We start from the raw sequence: 4,664 nt of genomic DNA, 5'->3' as shown, positions 1-4,664 counted from the left end.
GCAAAGCGCTCAGCTGAGCGCCCTAACATGCCGGCGGCCGAGTACTCAGCTGAGCACCCTGACATGCCGCCGGCATGTGACAGCTCTCAGCTGAGAGCCCTGACATGCCGGCGGCAAAGCGCTCAGCTGAGCGCCCTGACATGCCGCCGGCAAAGCGCTCAGCTGAGCGCCCTAACATTCCGGCGGCCGAGCGCTCAGCTGAGCACCCTGACATGCCGCCGGCATGTGACAGCTCTCAGCTGAGAGCCCTGATATGCCGGCGGCAAAGCGCTCAGCTGAGCGCCCTGACATGCCGCCGGCAAAGCGCTCAGCTGAGCGCCCTAACATGCCGGCGGCCGAGCGCTCAGCTGAGCACCCTGACATGCCGCCGGCATGTGACAGCTCTCAGCTGAGAGCCCTGACATGCCGGCGGCAAAGCGTTCAGCTGAGCGCACTGACATGCCGCCGGCATGTGACAGCTCTCAGCTGAGAGCCCTGACATGCTGCTGGCAAAGCGCTCAGCTGAGAGCTGACACATGCCGGCGGTCTGGCGCTCAGCTGAACGCCCTGACATGCCGGCGGCTTAGCGCTCAGCTGAGAGCTGACACATGCCGGCGGTCGGGCGCTCAGCTGAGCGCTTGGCTACCAAGAAATGTTGAAATGTTGCAGTAATGTTGTCCGTGGTCCATCAGGACCATGGACAACATACAAAATCACACAGCCTCAGTGCCCTCATGTGCAGCCGCTGGTGGTTAAGTTTCCTTACATTGCATGGAGACTTGCTGCGATTGCTGTGGGATTTTTTCCAATATAAGACATACCCCGAAAGTAAGACATAGTGGCACTTTTGGGGGTAAAAAGAAAGTAAGACACTGTCTTACTTTCGGGGAAACACGGTAGTACGTGTAGCTGGAAAAAGTCATGTAATGAATGGGATAATATGTTGCTGGTGTGTTCAATTCACTCACCCTCACTGTGTCCTGCCAGATAAATGCGATTTCCTAGGGACCTTTTCTAATCACATGCACCTGTTCCAAAATGATACAATCATTGCCATATTTGCAAAAAAACAGACACGGACCATACAGAGATGCATCCGTGTCATGTACATGTGCTCACGGAACCATTGAGTTTAATGGTTGCGTGTGTGCGTGTTCCGTGAGAAAAACGGACATGCTTCCGTATTTAACGCACAAACAAACGTATCACGCACACGGACACACGCTCCGTATGGAAAAACTAACGTGTCACTCACTACATTGACTAACATTGGAGTACGTGTGCCCGTGTATCCAGTACATGCAGGAACGGACCTAACATGTACCGGAGGCACGTGCGTGTGAAGGGGCCTTAAATAGTGGAAGGAACCCACAGGTATATTGATGGTGCTTATGCTCTTCTATTTTCCTTGTACCAGAAAGGTTTTTCTTGTTTGTTTGTTTTTTTTTCTACTGGTTATGAAGTTTAATAAACTAATTGAAAATTTAAACATGACGCGTTCCTGTGACTGCCTCGAACGGCCACTGAGTGAATTGATCTACCCCAGTATGCGATTTGGGTTTTTTTTCTCAATAACTATTAATAATTTACAGGACCATTTAGGTTCCTATTCTACAGAATTGTAATGTATCTGTAAAAAGACGCTATGCTGTGGCTCTGTATGGCGTTCGATTTTAGTTTTTTCATGCTTGCCTCAGATTTCATAGTGAAATCGTAGTACACTGTGACATTTTTTTACAGACAGATTCTGCCAGTGAAAAAATCCGTCGTCGGCACTGCCCAATTGAATAATATCGGTCTGAGTGATATCCGATAAAAAATTGGAGAGCATTTGTCTGATTTATATGGTAGTGTGAGCAAGCCCCAAGCCTATGTACACACTTTGTGTTTTTGCTGCGTTTTTTTGCATGTTTTTTTTTCATTGTTTTTTTTTGCAAATACATGCCAATAGAAAACTGCTTTTTACACTATCATCAAAACCTACAAAATTACAGAAACCAATATTTGTAATCCAAAAGCAGGAGTGGGTAAGACATGCAGAAGTGATGCACGTACTTCTATTATACTTTTCCTCGATTGTTCCAGTCCTGATTTTGGCTTGCAAATACTGCTGTAAAATACTGGCTAAATACTGAACGTGTGAATGTGGCCTTACTCTCAATATCTCTAGCTGGGTATCGATTGAAATCTAAAATTTAAAATGAACCCTGAATCGCTGCTGTAGCTGCCATCCAGACTGCTATATGGCCATTTGTAATGGTGTGTTACGCTCTCCATAGCTCAGTAATCCGGGGTTGTCATGGTGACGACCCAGGGTTGCCATGTGATCGTATTGCAGGGACTCATCGTCAGGGAGAGGTAAGCGATTGCATTGATCACAGAATTAAGGGGGTTAAACTGCTTGGATCGGTGCAGGTGTGACGCCCTGGTCTAGCCAGGTAGTCACAGATAGACCCTCGCACTACACCTGTCCCCCAAAAAGGTGTTATCAGCCAACCATTAAAACCTAGTCACCTCTCTCAGTGCTTGATGGACACACCAGGGGGCGGAGCCAGGTGGTTGTCCACGCCCACCAAGGAGTTCAGAGGGCCTGAGGCAGGAAACACAGTCAGTCAGTGAGTAGTTGCCAGTAGTGAGAGGAGTCTGACAGGTGCCGGGGTTGGAGCCTGGGCACCTTTGGCTAGGAGGCAAACGGTGGCCTTAGCCTGCAGGAGCCGGGAAGATGGCTTGGGGGAACTATGGTGGACCGGGACAGGGTAGTGGCCCGCCGGTACCGACCCAGGGAACCGACTCGGAAACTGGAGCACACAGGGGGTACTCAGACCCTGAAACGAGGTCCAGAATACACTGGACTGAGTTAATTAACTGATTGCGGTCTGGACTATAGGTCCTTTCCCACCCAAGTCCCGACTGAAGACAACAGCCCAACGAGGGGGATAGAAAGCCACCGCACAGGCAGAGAGATCCCACGGGCCAGCCTCTGCGGGCAAAAGGGCTCTCCCGAAATCCATAAAGCCGGGGAGCGGACTCCCGTCGCTGAAGCGCAGGCAGCCCAAGTACACAACACGGTGCAGAAGAAAGGCCAAGACCACCGAACTGGGTGGGGGACCAGAAGCAGCCAGCTGCGGGCACCGACCACCATCAACTTGGTTTACCAGAGACTTGTGTGTGTCAATAACAGTGAGCACAACAGTGCCATCCGGCCGCGCACCAACCTGCACCGCCCAGCTATCCCCAACAAGCCTCGGGGCCACCATCCCTGCCCATGGAGGGGTTAAGAACTTGCTGCATAACATCTCCCCCGGGTGCCTCGTAACTGCAGCGGTGGTGTCTACCTTCACCACATCCCATGGGTGGCGTCACAAACTCAAGCGCGGCTCCGGCAGTGCACCTACCTAACCCCCACCAAAAGCGTTAGCATCCCCTTTCAGAGCGAAGTGACCCCGGGTCCGGAGGCGCTCGAGCCACCCACCAACGAGCCTGGATCTGAGCGGCTCGGCTGCAGCCAAGCGCAGGGCGGGACACAGGCACTGCTCAGAGCAGTGAGAGCCGGGTCTCAGCTCTAAGATCAGCCGGAGACCGGGTGGCAAGTGAGGGAAAACAGCGCTTGAGCCCCTGCAATCGCCATAATTTAAAAAAAGCACAAAAAAGCAGGAAAAAATGCATGTGAAAAAAAGCACAAACGCAATAAAAAATACACATTTTTTCAACTGCTTTTTTCCTGCCAAAACATGCTTTTTATGGGCAGAAAAGGGCTACAGAAGGAGGACGAAGATGGCCGAAAGAGGCGGCGCCAGCATTGGACAAAGGAGACCCCCATATGGGCCAATTCCACTGCAGCACGACCGTTAGGTGAGTATTATAAAGTGTTTTTTATGTTCTACACAGCGTCCTGGGCTCTTATATACAGCATGTTAGAATGCTATATATAAGCGCCCGGTAGTGGTGGCCGCAGCTTATAGGCCGAAAAAGTGGAGACAGGTTCCCTTTAATGAGTGAACTCGGCAGCAGTATGACAGTCATGAGGAAACTTGGAAAGTATAATTGTCCCGATTTAATCCACATTTTGCTTCCTTTTGCAGCTCCCTAGCCCTTACTAACACAATTTTATAAATAACACTTAAAGGAGTTATCCAGCTTATTTTACTTATTTTTTGTTATTTCATTATTGGGCTACATTGGGGCAGGTAAGTAGATAGTAACTACCTCTCTGCCCTGCTGTCAGCCTCTGTCTCCCGGCTCAGAGTGGTCATGTGACTTCTCCTGCCGTGATTTTGCTGCTTCCTGTGATGATACGTTAACAGGGGCTGGACCTTGTTGACGGGCATCACAGCTGACGTCATGTTGCTGCCCTGCAGCCGACCAGGTACAGTGCGATGAGCCCCCGCTTCTCATCCTTGCCCGCCCCTTCCCCACATTCCATACTCTCTCCTGCTACCTGTGCGCTGCTATCTGTGCCATGTTTGTGCCCGGGTCCTGGACAAACAGGGTTGCCCTCTCTGTCTAGGACACCGTCTGCTTGCCACAGCTCATTGTGATGTATGGGGCCCAGGTAACTGTGTCCCCCCTCCCCCATGCGCTGTCTCTCTTCTTACACTGTGATGAATGCAGCCAGGAGCAGAGAGCAGGGATGTCACCTGACACCAGCAAACAACAGCACTGAGCTCTGCATCACCTAGCTGTAA

The sequence above is a fragment of the Anomaloglossus baeobatrachus genome, chromosome 6, assembly GCF_048569485.1.
Source record: "Anomaloglossus baeobatrachus isolate aAnoBae1 chromosome 6, aAnoBae1.hap1, whole genome shotgun sequence".
NCBI lineage: Eukaryota > Metazoa > Chordata > Amphibia > Anura > Aromobatidae > Anomaloglossus > Anomaloglossus baeobatrachus.
The sequence above is the reverse complement of the archived record's forward strand: the minus strand, read 5'-3'. Positions refer to the sequence as shown.